Here is a 16,315-nt window from a genome sequence, read left to right on the forward strand (position 1 = left end):
AAGAAGGTTAACACTTGCTCCTAAGTCAACAAGTGCCCGATTAATGATATGATCACCAATAATGCATGAAGTAGTAGGTGAACCGGGGTCCTTAAACTTTGGTAAAGTGTTATGTTACAAAATTGAGCTTACTTGCTCGGTTAAAACCACTTTTCTTGGTGTTTGGCTCTTGTTCTTCCGCTTTTGGGTGCACAAGTCTTTCAAGAATTTGGCATAAGTCAGAATTTGCTTGATTGCATTCAAAAGTGGAAGATTGACTTTCATTTGCCTAAACATTTCCATAATTTCATTGGTTTTTGCCTTTTGCTTGTCTTTTGAAATGGATCATTTTAAGGCATCCGGAAATGGAGCTTTTGTCTCAAACACTTTTTCAGTATTTTCTTTTGAAAACTCTTCAACACAAGAATTTTTCAAATCACTTTGCTTTAAATTATTTTTCAACAAAACCTTTTCAAATTCATTTTTTAGCAAATCTTTCTTCAAATCATTTTCAAAATCATTCTTCAAATGACATTTTGAAGCTTTCTCATTCACAAGATTATGTATATGCAATGAAGGAGGAATGGGATGTGAAACAGGACGGTGACAACTTGAGGTTGTACCGGTTCACTCTCTTCATTGGACATTTCAACTTAATTGTCCACAATCTGACCACTCTGTAAGGTAGTCACCACATTAACATGTTCAATGGTGTAGCCTTCTGATGAGGAATGGGTTTCCAAAATACATTGTTGCGTAGGTGGGGCATTCATAGGCATCTTTCCCTTCTCTCTAGCATTTAAGGTGCTAGCTATTTGCACTACTTGGGTTTCTAGCTTTGCAATAGATTGAGAGTGGGAATGAAGCAATTGTGTGTTTGCCTCAAGAGTGCCTAAAGCATTCAAAACTTTTTTCTTCAAAGGCAGGACTTCTAGAATTTCCTTGGGAATAAGATTGGTTGGGAAAACGAGAGTTAGCAAATTGATTCCCTTGTGATTGATAAGGTCTATAACCTTAGGATCCTTGGTTTTGAAGTGGAGGTGGAATGTACTTCCCTTGAAAACCGCCTTGGAAAGGGTTTGAGCCCTCTGCTTGGTTTTTCCAAGGGAAATTCGGATGATTTCTCCAACTTGGATTATAATGAGTACCATAAGGATTGTTCCCTTGGTTCACAAAAGCTGCATTGACTTGTTCATTAGGTTCGTTTTGCACTTGTTCGTATGAATAATGAGAAGTAGAATGAAGAACACTAGAACAAGTCATACATGTTTCATTTGATGCATGATAAGAATGGTTAGGGAAGGAAGATGCTTGGTTCGCTGAGTTTTGGTTAATAAAAAATTGATCAAACCTTTGAGATAAAGACTTCATTTCGGCGGCTATTTCATTTGAATGGTCGACTTGATGTAAGCCAATACTCTTCCTACCTTGTGAATTTCTACTATTCTTTGATGATAATGTTTTATGCAAAGAATTTTCACTCATGCTCTTATAAAGACGCCACACGTCATCCTCATGCCTATCAATGTATGGGCCACCCATGGAATCATCAACCATGCCTTTGTAATTGTCCAATAAGCTCTCAAAGAAATATTGAACTAATTACCATTTGGGTATGTCATGATGTGGACACTTCTTAAGCAATTCATTAAAGCATTCCCATGCCTCATGAAACGTTTCTCCATCCCCATGTGAAAATTCCTGAATTGAGGTTCTCATGGCATTGGTCTTAGAAACCGGTTAGTACTTCTTCAAGAACTCTTGTTGCATTTCTACCCAAGAAGTGATTAAAAAAGGCCTAAGATTGTTAAACCAATACTTTGCCTTGTCTTTTAAGGTGAATGGAAAAAGTTTGAGTCTTAAGACCTCTTTCAGCATGTCCGTATATTTTATGGTGGAACATACTTCTAGAAACTCATCCAAATGCTTGTAAGGTTCTTCATTTGGAAGCCCATGATAGTTAGGAAGCATTTGAATGGTTTGTGGCTTAATTTCATAGTGATGTGCTCTAAATGGTGACAATTGAATGCATGTGGGTACATTGTATTCATTAGGCACATAGTGATCTCTTAAAGCAAGTGGAGGATTAGCAATTTGAGGTGTAACATGGGCACCTTGATTTTGATTTCCTTGAATGATGGGAGGTTATGGAGCATACATTGGCCTTGGCATTCCAAATGGTACTTGGCCTTGTTGTTGTTGTGGTTAGTGAATAAATGGCCTAGGCATGTCTAATGGTGCTTGAATGTTCTTATGATGCACATTTGGATGAAGGATACCTTGTTGGTCTATGTGACCAAGGTCCTCTACATGCTCTTCATTATGGCCTTCCATTCATGTAATGGATTGCGTAGAACTAGAACTTCCTCTTGCCCTAGGATTTCTAACTACGGATTCAAGATGCAAATCAAGAGGGACAAGAGTTGGTCTTAATGATCTACGACCATGCATGCACAATGTCAAAACACATAAACACAATGAATGAACCAACACTTCGACTTCACAATAATTCAATGAAACTTCCTCCATAAACACTTAACCCATACCCTATGCTTTAACAACAATGATGCAAAGAACAATTAAGAATGCCTCCACGCGGGCTCACGATGTATCTAAGAAATTAAAAACAAGCCTCCACGCGGGCTGACGATTTAACTAAGGGATTGAGTAAAGAAAGTCTCACAAATGTCCTTTAGCACTTCAACTCTAAATTTAAAGCTTAGTTTAGCAAATTTTTAAAAATTTTTTTAGCATTTTTCCTTGCTTGCTTAGCCCCTTTGCTTGCATGCTCCTTTGTTTGCTTCCTAGCTCAATGCTCCTTGTCAAAGATGAACAGACACATTAAGTAATCAAAAGAAAAATAAAAATAAAGTAAAGACACAATCAAAAGAGTACTAATTCCTAATTGATTCCACAAATGCGACGTTGCCTAATCCCCGGCAGTGGCACCAAAAACTTGGTGGTGTCTTTTCCGTCGTTGCTACACCACCAGCTTAGAAAGTGTGTGCATTAAGGTGAGAGCCAAGTTTTACATTTATAAACGCCACTACCACCTTCACTAAAAATATAGTTAGGGCGAGTAGGGATCGTCCCAAGGGATTGGAGTCGAATTTGGTTGTGGAATCACAATTAGGGTTAGTAGGTCGAGTGATAAAACAAATAATTGGTTGGTTGATTAAACTGGAGAACAAATTAAACTAAATAATTGAATGCAGTAAAAAGTAAGTAAGAGAGAGATCTTGGGATTTAGAGGTCACCACCAAATAATACTTTTCTACACCCTTAACAAGTGACTAATGAGGGAAATGTGCATTGTAATATTGATGTGTGTGTGTGTTTGGTTGATTCAATTAGCAAGGGTGACCTGATAAGCGCCGAATATTGCATATTCAAGCGCCTTTAGCTGCATTAGTTAAATCCATTATTTGATTATTCTTTATAAATTATCTTTATTTGCACGTTTTTATATATTTTCAGGTTTATTGGCCAAAAAGGAGCAAAAATGGTGTTTTATTCAATCTTTGAATAGCAAAGTGCTCAAGCCTAAGTTATGGCAGCAGTGGAATCTGACTTTGCTCACCATTTTTGACTGATCAAACTCAAGAACTGGACTTCCATTAAAACATGACATATTTAAAGCTTTGAATTAAATTTCCAAATCTTCTAACGATTCATCATTTGGAGTTCGGAGCAGAAAGTTATGGCTGTTCTACTAAAGTAGTGCAAAGCAGGTCAAGAGGAAGGAGTATACTGGTCTAACTTCGAGCGCTCGAAGTGCTTAGTTCGAGCGCTCGAACTATGGGTAGACTACACTCCGGGAACCATCACTTCAGCCCACTTGCACCTTGTTTCCCTCACCTCTGATTTCCATCTTTATGGGTTGGTTGGAGATGTCTTTCGGTGGGGTTTTGAGCCTTGTTTGGTGGAGAGGAATATCTACAAAAAGAAGAGGACCACACATAACATTAGATCTGATCTTTGCAATATTTTTGGAGAGAGAAAGAGGAGGAGAATATAGAGTTCTTGAAGCTACAACAAAGGAGCTCGAAAATGGAGGTTGCATCTAAGCTTCTCCCTTCTTCTAAAGCTCCCATGGGTAACTAAACCTCCATCTAGGGAGGTGATGAGGCCCCTCCCTTGTAAGCATGTTCTAATTTAGGCTATATTTTGGGGATTACAATGTATATTCTTTGGTCTTTTCAGGGTCTAGAGCATTTTGCCTTTTGTAATGGATCTTCATGTATTTAAATGATTAATGTTGAGTCAATTATCTATCTTTGATGGTTTATTCTTTTAATCATATTGCTTGCACTCTCATGGTGACAATGGTAGTGAGATTATGGAATTGTTTTAATGGTATGGAGTTGGAGGACTTTGATAGATCATTGCTTAGGTGAAACCTTTGATGATTTATGCTTATTTCTTACCTTCATGTGCTTCACCATTTTATCTAGGGCTTGATAGTCTTTCATTCACGTAAATGTGGTTAAGCTACACCTTAGTTAGGTAGTCTAAACATGTTAACCTTTGATGGATCATGCTTGCTTCAGATTTAATGAACATTCTTAAGGATATTATAGCAACCAAGTGTTGCTATGTATCATGACCATAATATATATTGTTTTTCCCCCAATTTAGCTCTAATCTAGCATGTGTATAGGGATGGAGGCGAATTCACTTCCCTAGTCCTCTTTACTTGTATTTTATCTTCCTTAAACTCTTGCAAACTTTTACTTTATGAACCTTCATTTCATAGCTTAAGTGACAACCAACAAATCCTCTATGAACACCCCATATCATTCTAAAAAGACTTTAGACACTTAGGTTGCCATAGATTAGCGCAGTCCCAGTGGTTCGACTTACCTGACCAATAGCCCTATTTTACAATGATTTGTGCTATTGTGAAGGTTGATTTATAATTGTAATCGACTCAACCGATCATGACCAATTAAGTATATATTGTCTAAGCAACATGTGAAAAGCGCACTATATCTAACAATTAAGTATATATTGTCTAAATAGCATGTGAAAAGCAAATATATCTAACAAGTCATTAATCCTTTCATTAAGCTCACAAGCCAAATACATCACAAGGTTAGAGACATATGCTACTTTCATTCAAAAGTATGGAACATCAAACAACAAGCATACATTGTCCTTCCATCTAACAACTATGCTACCACTAAACTACAATTAAGCGAATGACGTGAAATTAAACTAATTAAGCTAAGGGAGAGGCACAATCCATCAAGAAATGAGTATGAACCATCTAGAAAATTACAAGAGCATTCCATTAAGCACTATATTTTGACAATCTCTAGATCTATGACATTAATACACATAGACATGCATCAATAACATAAGAAATACTGACAAACACATGAACATCTATTCTAGCATACATAGACATATGGATAGAATAAATAATCAATTGGAAGCATTAAACCACATAAATCATTGAATAAGCCAGATCTATCTATGTAAAAGTGCCAAAACATGTATTACAACACTAATCCCTCAATAATACACAAAATCAAGATGTAGAAAGCATGCTTGGGGCTAACTCTAGCCCCAAAAGGAAGTCTAGCCACTCATGGTAGTGCTTTTCCAACCCTCAAGGGCTAACTCCATAGTAGAGATTTGCTCCTCGGTTGATGAAGAGTCTCCAATGATGTCTCTAGCCTCTTCCTCCTCTAAGCTTCCTCTCCAAAAGTTCTACAAGGTATGATATGATATGATGTGATATAAAAAGTAATCCTTATCCTTATATAGGTAGGTCAAATGACACCCAAAATAAGCTGGGGTCGTACAACAAATATTCCCCAATGATTGGATAAGGACAGCTTTTAATGAGCTGGAAATTTAACTTTTTCGCAGTAGAGGAAGTTTGATCGGTCAAACCTTGGACTTGGATCGATCGAACATGGCTGAGATCTATCGAACTATAGTTGGATCGATCCTCAATGGCGGCACTTTTTGGATAAAAACAAATCTGAGATATTTCGAAGATATTTTTGGGAAAAGGACAAAAGTGGTTGGTAGGGTGGTACAACTGGATAAGATCAATCATTTGGATAAGGACAACGTAGTTCGATTGATCGAAGAATGATGTTGGATCGATCGAAGTTTTAAGATCTCTGAAAATGTCATCATGGCTCTGATTTATCTTAAAGTGCTTAGATCAATCATGTTGGATCGATTGAACTTTGATCTGAGATCGATCAAAGATGTTGATTTCCACCTTTTTCTTCCTTTTGCTTCCACTTGGCTCCTTTCTTTGATTCATCCCAGAATTGCTTCATTTCTGCTCTTATTTGGCTGAGTTAGCTTATTTTCGGGATAAGTGCCTGAAAATGGAAATAATACGAAATCAATCTAAAATGGTGAAGTAAGATAGATAAAGGTACTAGAATGCCTAAGCTTAAGGGGTTTAAATACGTACTTTTCAGCGCTCATCAACAAGTTTAGCCCTATGGATAAAATGGTTATTTTACAAAAGATGCAGGTGCCATCGAGCACACCATTGGATAAACAACAAAAAATTAACAAAGTGAGACTCAAGAATCACTTGATTCGGAATCCGGATGAAGAAAATAAGCTAAAACAAAGTCGGAGTCGTGGTGGCCAAAGGAGCACCCAGGGTAGCCACGCCCTGATGCTTGCCGTGTGTGTGTGCCCCTGTGCACCGCGCGAGCGCTGTGCTCGCAACCAAGCTGCTGACAACAACTGGTAACTTTTTGGTAAAAATCCCAGAACAGAGAACAAAAACAAACCCTTAAATGGATTTGTTTTGAAAAACCTCAAAGAAGAAACCCTCCTTAAAATCAAGTTTTCTAGCTGACCATATCAAAATAAAAATATATTTTTGATGTAAAATTCCCAAAATGCCCCTCTGTTCATTTTTACATAAAACTCAAAAATTGCAATTTTGCTTCAAGTGCTCATTGTGACAAATATGATGTTGTGTGCTAAAGCAATTGTGCACGTAAACATAATAAGTATTTTAAGGCGTGCGGGGATGGTCTTCGGCTTCAAATAACCCTTAATGCAAAAAGTGACATGTCAAACCTCAAATTTGTCTAAAATAACTTTTAAAAAGAAAATTTTGAAACTAACATACATAGATGCATTCAAAAGACTGTTTGGCCATTGGGCACACTTCATACATATATAAAGAGACCTAAAGGGTGTGTTTATGCACACTTTACACATCCTATATAAAAGATAACATGTTAAAGCATCCAATTTCTTAATTTTTCTTTAATTATACATGAAACCAAAAGTACTTAGAAGACAACTTAAAAGTAAATCACCCTTGGCCTTATTACATACATGTCAAATACATCCCAAAAGGTGCACTTATGTGCACATGACATGCTTAAAACAAAATATACATGTTTTGACATATAACACAAAAAGTAAGGAATTTCATGCTAGTAAAGTGCATGAATAAAAGTGCTTCAAAATATGCTAGGCAACCAAAGTGATCTAGGGATGTGATGCATCCCAAAACCTTGTCTCTTTACCTGAAACAAATCGAATTCAGCGAGGTGAGTAACTTACATTACTCGTAGGGAATGAACATCTTAAGACCTAAAGTTTTACAAGTTTATCAAATTGATATAAATCAATCTATGTGGTACATGCCACCTAACGTCTATGTTCCAAGGTGAATTAAAGGATCATCTCAACTACTCTAAGCAATTGAAATGAAGTACAAAATACACTAGTCTCTAAAAAAAATTTAGAACTTTAAATACTAAAATCAAAAGTCACAGTTAAGCATTGGTTGTCAACTTGTAATTAAATGCGAAATCAAATAGTAGAATATCTTGGACATCGAATCTCGAAATAGAACCAAGATGTAGAAGTTAACCGGGCTACTAACCCACGGGAAAAACCCAAATGTGCACTAAACGTCAGCAGTTACTTCAGGCTGCAAACCCACAGGAACAACCTAAGTGCGCATTATATTCATAGGGGGAACTCTTATCCCCCGTACTAGGGTTTTGCCCTAGCCATGTCAAATTATGTGATGTGCCTAGTGTTTCCAAAATAAGTCCAAAGCTTATACAAAATTAGACAATGTATAGAAACCACCTTCCATGCATAAGTAGAGATGAAACCACTTGAAAGAACTGTTAGACGAAACCTTAGGGAATCTTCTAGCGTAAGAGAGCTTGAAACTGAATTTAACACAATGGCTGAAAATGTAGGAGATGTTAGAATGAGGGAATTAGGGCCGAAATTTCAAATGAAGAGCCAATGACTCTCAGGGACCATTTCATCCCTACTACATATGCTTCACCTTCATGCATAGTGATGGCAAACATTGATGCGGCTCAATATAAGATCAAATCAAGTACCATTCAAATGCTTCCATCTTTCCATGGCCTTGATAGTGAAGATCCGTATAAGCATCTTGATGAATTCCTTGAAATCTGTTCGACCATCCGGTTGAGAGGTTTTCCTGAGAATGCACTCCATCGGCATCTTTTCCCATTTTCTTTAAAAGATAGGGCAAAGTATTGGTTAAACTCACTCACTCCAAATTCCATCACTTCTTGGGCTCAATTACAGCAAGAATTCCTTAAGAAGTATTATGCGGTGAGTAAAACCAACCAAATGAGGCGTTCTATTCTTAGCTTTTCTCAAACGGATGGAGAACAACTCTACGAGACTTGGCAAAGGCTACAAGACCTTCTTAGAAAATGTCCGTATCATTTGATTCCAAAATGGCAATTAGTGCAAGCTTTCTATGCTGGCTTAACCTAACCCCATAGATTCATGGTTGACTCTTCTTGTGGTGGGATGTTCATGTCCAAGAATGCAGATGAGGCTTGGACCCTACTAGAGAATTTAAGCGAAAATTCACTTCAACATAATTCTCGTAGGGCTCCGACCTCAACCAATGCAAAGAACACCAACCCGTGTCAACCAAAATCAATAAGGGAGGAATCATCCCAAGTGGATGCCATAGCTCATAAATTCTATCAATTGATGGCACCACATCTCTCTCCTTCATTATCTCAAAATTCGGCAAGTTCGATATGCTCATCATGTACTAGTCCATTCCATCTCACGGAAGATTGCCTCACACCGGAGCAATATTCCAATTCAAATGAAGAGCAAGCTAATGCCATGTTCTCAAGATCCGGGAATAATCCCTATTCCAATACCTACAATCCGGGATGGCGAGATCACCCTAATTTTTCGTGGCGGCAACAAGCCCCACAAAATTCCCAATTCCAAAATCAAGTGCATCAAAATCAGCCCCCTCCTCAATTTCAAAATAGGCAATTTCCAGCCTCTTCAAGCTACCGTCCTCCGTATAATCCAAATGTCTCTAATCAACCTCCGGTGTACCCAACTGATGAAATTGTGGCAACAAACAAGCAAATGATGGAGTCATTAAACAAGCAAATCATGGACTCCAACAAGCAACTATTGACATCTTTGTAGCCTACTCTTCAAATGGTTCACTCTCATACTCAATCCATAGCTAAGCTCGAAAATCAAGTGGGCCAAATAGCTAACTCTATGAAGCAATTGCTTCAAAAGGACAAGGGTAAGCTTCCCGCTCAACCATTTGAAAATCCTAGAGGGATGCATACGATTGATGAAACCCCTCCATCGAGTGGGCCGAGTCATGAGCATGTTCAAGTAATCACCACCCTTAGGAGTGGTAGAATGGTTGCAACAAGGTTGATGGAGACAAAAATGGAAAAGAACCTCCTTTGAGAAATCCAAATTCAAGCTCTTCCAATCAAATTTCAAGCTCTTCTCGTCCAAATACCATTCACGGAAATCCCACACATGTTAACCCAAATGTGGAAACTACTTATGAGCCAAAAGCTTCGTTTCCATAACGTCTTCAAGAGTCAACACATATTGGGAACAAGAATTGTAAAATTCAAGACATGTGGGAAGTTTTCAAGCAAGTGAAGATCAACTTACCCCTCTTGGATGCTATCAAGCAAATCCCTCCCTATGCAAAATTTCTCAAAGACTTGTGCACTCAAAAGTGCACTTCTAAAAGTCATTTGCCAAAGAAAGTGAGGTTAACTGAAAATGTTAGTGCTATCATTCAGCACAGCACTCCTCCAAAGTATAAGGATCCGGGTGCCCTAACAATCTCTTGTGTCATTGGTGACAACAAAATCGAGAGGGCCCTCCTTGACTTAGGAGCTAGTGTGAATTTAATTCCATACTCAGTTTACTTACAGCTTGGCCTAGGAGATTTGAAGCCGACTTCCTTGGTTTTGCAACTTGCCGATAGATCGGTCAAGCATCCACGAGGCATTCTTGAGGATGTTATCATCCAAGTGGACAAATTCTACTTCCCGGTAGACTTTGTGGTTCTTGACACAGAACCGGTCCACGATCCAAAAAAGCATATTCCAGTGATCCTTGGTAGGCCATTCTTAGCTACGGCTAATGCATCAATTAATTGCCGAACTGGGGTGATGGACATTGCTTTTGGAAACATGCAAGTCAAACTCCATATCTTTCATGCAACTCAACATCCTTCCAATGAGGATGATTGTTTTCTTGTTGATGTCATTGATGAAGTGGTTGAAGAATCTCTCCCCTTCATTCTAAGCAAGGACCCCCTTGAAACTTGCATGTCTCATTTCGACTTCTTAAACTTTGATATTGACCAATCCATCCAAGAAGTTAATTCTCTGCTTGATGTCGACGCTATCATGGATATTCCCCCTTGGAAAATTCCAAGAGAGCCGCTTCCTCAGCTTTCCACTACTCCTCTGGTTCCGTCTCTGAAATCTCCACCACTACTTGAGCTGAAGCCGCTCCCGGCCCATCTCAAGTATGTATTCCTTGGTTCAAATCAAACTCTCCCGGTCATCATTGCATCAGATCTTCTAAAGGACCATGAAACCAACCTTTTAGCGATGCTACAAGAGCACAAAGAAGCTATTGGTTGGGCAGTGGCTGACTTGAAGGGAGTTGACCCCTCCATTTGTATGCACTGCATTCGTATGGAGGATGACGCAAAGCCTACTAGAGAGGTTCAGCGCCGGTTAAATCCTAATATGAAGGAAGTGGTAATGAAGGAAGTAATAAAATTGCTAGATGCGGGAATCATATACCCCATCTCTGATAGCAAGTGGGTAAGCCCCACACAAGTTGTTCCCAAGAAATCCGGTCTCACCGTTGTTAAAAATTTAGTGGGTGAGCTTATGCCACAACGAACCACTACTGGGTGGCGTGTGTGTATTGATTACCGGAAGCTCAATTCGTCAACTAGGAAAGATCATTTTCCATTACCATTTATTGATCAAATCCTAAAAAGGCTAGCCGGCCAAAGTTACTATTGTTTTCTTGACGGTTATTCCGGCTATAACCAAGTGGCAATCGCCCCTCAAGATCAGGAGAAAACAACATTCACATGTCCCTTTGGAACTTTTGCATATCGACGCATGCTTTTTGGGCTATGCAATGCTCCTGCAACATTTCAAAGGTGTATGATGTCCATATTTTCCGATATGGTTGAAAAATTCTTGGAAGTTTTCATGGACGATTTTTCTGTCTTTGGCTCCTCCTTTGATTCTTGTCTCAACAATTTATCTCTTGTACTCCAAAGATGTAAGGAGACAAATCTAATTCTAAGCTGGAAGAAAAGCCATTTCATGGTCCAAGAAGGCATTGTTCTAGGATATGTCATCTCTAAACGGGGAATCGAGGTAGACAAGGCCAAAGTTGAGTTAATTTCTAATCTTCCTCCTCCGAATTCCGTCAGTCAAATCCGTTCTTTTCTTAGGCATGCCGGATTCTATCGTCGCTTCATCAAAGACTTTAGCAAAGTCTCACGGCCCTTGTGTAATCTCTTAGCCAAGGATGTTCCATTCGATTTTGATGAAGCTTGTATGGAAGCTTTCATTAAACTTCGCACTCTCCTCTCATCTACCCCAATAATGAAACCGCCTAATTGGTCTCTTCCTTTTGAGATCATGTGTGATGCATCCGATTATGCATTAGGCGCGGTTTTGGGCCAACGTGTGGACAAGCTCCGATACGTCATTTATTACGCTAGTCGAACTCTTTCTGATGCTCAATTAAATTACACAACTATTGAAAAAGAGTTACTAGCTGTAGTTTATGCCTTGGACAAATTCCGCTCCTATCTTCTAGGTTCCAAGGTCATAGTTTTCTCGGATCATGCCGCCCTTTGGCATTTGCTATCAAAAAAAGAGACCAAACCCCGCTTGATTCGATGGATACTCTTACTTCAAGACTTCGACATTGAAATCCGGGATAAAAAAAGGGGCAGACAATGTTGTTGCCGATCATCTCTCTCGCTTACTCATTGAAAAATCTTCCGATTTCGCTGATGTCCGTGATTCTTTTCCGGATGAGCAACTCTTCCAGATTTCCTATGCAAATCTTCCATAGTTTGCAGATATTGTTAACTACCTTGTGGTAGGTAAAATTCCAACTCATTGGTCCAAACAAGAGAAGGACTCGTTCTTTTCCCAAGTCAAGCATTTCTTTTGGGAAGATCCGGAGCTATTCAAATACTGCCCGGACCAAATCATCTGGCGATGTATTCCCAAAACTGAGACCACAAGCATCCTCAATTTCTCTCATACTCTTGCTTGTGGAGGCCATTTCAGTGCCAAAAAGACCGCTCACAAAGTTCTTCAAAGCGGATTCTATTGGCCCTCCTTATTCTGAGATGCATACAATTTCTGTAAATCATGTGAAAGATGCCAAAGGCTCGGATCCATGTCCCAAAGAGACATGATGCCCCTCAATTCCATATTAATAATTGAAATTTTTGATGTGTGAGGAATCGACTTCATAGGACCATTTCCACCTTCTTATGGCTACGAGTACATCCTTGTAGCGGTGGACTACGTTTCTAAATGGGTGAAAGCCGCGGCCACCAGAACCAGTGATCATAAAGTTGTGATCGAGTTCATTTAATCTAACATCTTTACTCATTTTGGTACGCCCCGAGCAATCATCAGCGATGGCGAATCACATTTCAAAAATCGTTATCTTAAATCCGTCCTTTCTAAGTATTCCGTCATCCATAAGGTTCCTACACCTTACCATCCTCAAACGAGTGGTCAAGTAGAGGTTTCTAACCAGCAGATAAAGCACATTTTGGAAAAAACGGTTCGACCGGACCGCAAAGATTGGTCACTAAGACTAGACGATGCACTTTGGGCTTACCGGACGGCTTATAAGACACCCATTGGCATGTCGCCATATCGACTTATCTTTGGCAAAACGTGTTATCTTCCAGTAGAATTAGAGCACCGTGCTTTTTGGGCCATAAAAGGCTAAATTTTGATCTCAAACAGGTCGGCTTTAATCGTGCTTTGCAACTGAATGAACTTGAGGAAATCCGAAATGATGCATATGAAAATGCCAAAATCTATAAGGCAAAGACTAAAGTTTTTCATGATAAGCACATTGTTAGCAAGTCTTTCGCCCCGGGACAAAAGGTTTGGCTTTTTAATTCCTGCTTGAAACTCATTCCCGGTAAACTCTGGTCAAGATGGGATGGTCCATACATCGTCACTACTGTCATCCCTTATGGAGCAATCGAACTCCAAGATCCGGCAAAAGGATCGCTCTTTAAAGTTAATGGACAACGGCTTAAGCCTTGCATTGACGGCATAGTCCCAACCCGAAAAATTGAGAAAGTCCTCTTGACGGACCCAATTTAAGAGGATTGATGCCTACTCTAGCTTCGTCTAGCTATCGACTTTAAATTTAGCAAAGCTAGGGAAACAATTCTTTCTATTTCCAAGCTTCTCTACATTTCCAATTGCCTGAGCCTTGAAATTTTCTGGGAAATGGTTAAGAAAAGCCAAAATTTTAACCTTATCTAGAACTATTTAAAATTGTGTTCCCGCAATTCAGGCTTGTTTTCTTAGACCTTTTCAACCCTTGTTTTCATTCCCGGATGTTTCCATCTCTTTCCAGCAATTTCATCAGATCTTTGAAATGCTGCACATGTGTGTAACCTCTCATTTTTAATACATTGTTGGATCATGGTTCCCCAAATTCCATCCATGTATTGGAGTGATGTTGCAAAGTTCAAAAATTTACTCCAAATTCCATCCATGCATTGAACAAATGTTGACAAATTGGCAATTTCAGTCATTTTACCTAGGCTTTTGCTCACTGGTCAAATTTTGAGCACTCGAAGTCCAAGCTTTGAGCACTCAAAACTTCTATTTTTCATTCAAAACTCACTGCCTCAAGTTCGAGTGCTCGAAGACACACTTCAAGCGCTCGAACATCCATAAAAGCTCACTGCCTCAACTTCGAGCGCTCGAAGTATTCACTTCGAGCGCTCGAAACTCACTGCCTCAAGTTCGAGCGCTCGAAGGCCTAACTTCGAGTGCTCGAACCTTCCTTCCCCACTTTTTAAATCTGAACTCTCTCTCTCTCCTGCGTCTTTCTAGGTCCTCAACCCACGACCTCCTCCCTCCATTTCCAACTTTCTCTCTCCCATTACTTCCCTTCCACCCCCCCACTCCCTCCATCAACCCACAACCTCAACCTTTCCACCTTCCTCTCTTCCTCTATTAACTCCTAACCCATCCCACTTCTCTCCTTCATTTACCAATAACCCACGACCTCCAACCTTCCAACTTCCCCTTCCTTCCATAATTCATCCACCCATTTCACTCCCCTCCTTCTTCTTCATCCATCCCTTTATATATGACCATCACCCCCATTATTCCTCCTCATTCCATCCGTGCTTCTCTCCACTCCTCTTTCAAGGTATGTCTCTTCCCCCTTTTTCTTCAATCTTTGTGTTCCATTTATGTTACATTTGAGGAGTATGGGCATCAAATCCTTGGAGTTTAGTTGTGCTTGTTGCTATACTCTACCATAGAGAGTTTTGTGTCTGAAAATTTTTGGGCTTCTTCATCAATTCCTTTCCTTCTCACATCCTCTCTTTCTTTATGCATACCAGGTGCTCGCTGAAATTCCCCAACCAAGTCCACCTCTCCAAATGTCTCGTGCCAGCCCTTCCCGTCGTCCTAGACCCTCTGAGGATGTTCCCATCGTTCCTTATGAACAACCCCGAGCCCCTTGGCTCGACAAAAAGCTCAATTATGAGCTTCTCTTCCCACCACTTCATGGGCTGCCGCGGAACTAGTTAACCGGCGCCTTCAGCACATTTGCCAACCCTTTGCAAAGGTCACCTACCCCCGTGTGGTGCGGCTCTTCTTCCAGAATCTTAATTGCCCCGAAGAGCTGCCGGTCTCTCTCACCACATCCATTGATGGCATCCCTTTTTCCTTCACTCTTGTTGACATGGTGACGGTCTCTGGCTGTCCTCTAGAGTGCCCCGATGACATTGTCAATCGTGAGAATCTCCCTCTATATGAGGAGCCGGATACTTTAACTGTGGAGTAGGTTGTCGCTGCCATTTGCAATGTGGATGACCCTCATCGACCTCAGAGCTTTACCCTCAAATCCACCCTTCCGGAGCGAGTTTGGTTGCTTGACTCCATTCTCAAGCATAATGTTTACCCCTTGGCGCACAGCACCGAGCGCCGAGGCCTGATGTTGCAAGCCTTGTATGCCATGGACCAAGGCAAATGCTTCTCTGTCCTGGAACTCATTTGGGACACATTTATGCGGTTTTGGGACCAGTGTATCAATGCACGGCAGCAAAAATTGGCCTTTGCTATTACCATTCTTCATTATCAAGCTCTTGAAGCACAAAGGCTTCATTGTTCCTCCTCATGAACCAAGAGGCAAAAAGATTCAAACTTTTACTCTCCGCCAGTGGACCAATGTTCTAAGCGATTCTCGAAACCCTCGGCTCGCTGCTCCTCCTTTGCCCCACTCTCCATCTCCTCCTTTTTCTGAGGATGACCCCATGGCGGAGGACGCTGAAAGGGACGAGCCTCCTGTTGATCTTCCACCAGACCAGGCCTTCATCCGGGCTAGTCTTGCCCGTATTCATGAGTGGATGGATCGTTTTGAGATTTCTTTGGCCGACTACGCTCGGACTGTGCGTGAGGACTACTTCCGTGCCGAAGAAGACCGTCGTCTTGCTGCAAACGACCGCTGTGTTACGGCAGAGGACCGTCGCGTGGCATAGGAGGACCGGCGTGAGACTCAATCTCTCCTCAATGCCATCTTCACCCGTTTTCCCCTGGCCCCGTAGATAGTTACCTGTGTTGGACTTTATCATTTTGTTTCATATTTGTGTATGTTTCCTTTCTGTTTTTGTTTTACTTTTCAACTTTAGGATTGTGCTATGCACAAGTTGCTCTGGTTCAACATGATTGACTTTCAGTTCCTTTTGTAATCATGTTATTATGAATAAAAATCC

General features: G+C 40.2%; 1 pseudogene; it reads left to right on the plus strand.

The window, feature by feature from the left end:
• Positions 1-1,594: 1,594 nt before the first annotated feature.
• Positions 1,595-1,693, plus strand: LOC132275626 (small nucleolar RNA R71; annotated as a pseudogene).
• Positions 1,694-16,315: the final 14,622 nt, after the last annotated feature.

This window comes from Cornus florida, unplaced genomic scaffold (genome assembly GCF_030987335.1).
Source record: "Cornus florida cultivar Cherokee Brave unplaced genomic scaffold, ASM3098733v1 CherokeeBrave_3.0.0_Hap2_Chr09, whole genome shotgun sequence".
Lineage (NCBI taxonomy): Eukaryota > Viridiplantae > Streptophyta > Magnoliopsida > Cornales > Cornaceae > Cornus > Cornus florida.